The sequence below is a fragment of the Acanthisitta chloris genome, unplaced genomic scaffold, assembly GCF_000695815.1.
Source record: "Acanthisitta chloris isolate BGI_N310 unplaced genomic scaffold, ASM69581v1 scaffold30601, whole genome shotgun sequence".
In the NCBI taxonomy this organism is placed as follows: Eukaryota; Metazoa; Chordata; class Aves; order Passeriformes; family Acanthisittidae; genus Acanthisitta; species Acanthisitta chloris.
This window is the reverse complement of record NW_008654806.1, coordinates 2,181-2,468: the sequence shown is the minus strand read 5'-3', so window position 1 is coordinate 2,468 and position 288 is coordinate 2,181.

The following is a 288-nucleotide window of genomic DNA, read 5'->3' as shown; positions in this document are numbered from 1 at the left end:
TGTGTGTGCCCTTTATTCACATATTTATTTTAAAACCAAACCATCTCATCTAGAAAAATCCCCTTGGAGCAAACAGCGAGCACCCCCTCAACACACATCACCCTCCCCCCCTCCTGGAGACAACTTCTGGGGGGGAAGCAGGACTGTCCCCAGCTGGGTGACACAGGGACAGCTCATGGAGGTCCCCAGTGTGGGCAGCAGGTGCTGAGGGAGTTGGTCTTGCTTTCAGCTGCAGCAGGTCACCCTCTGCCATCATGATGGAGGAAGGGCCCCCCAACTCCAGTGAAG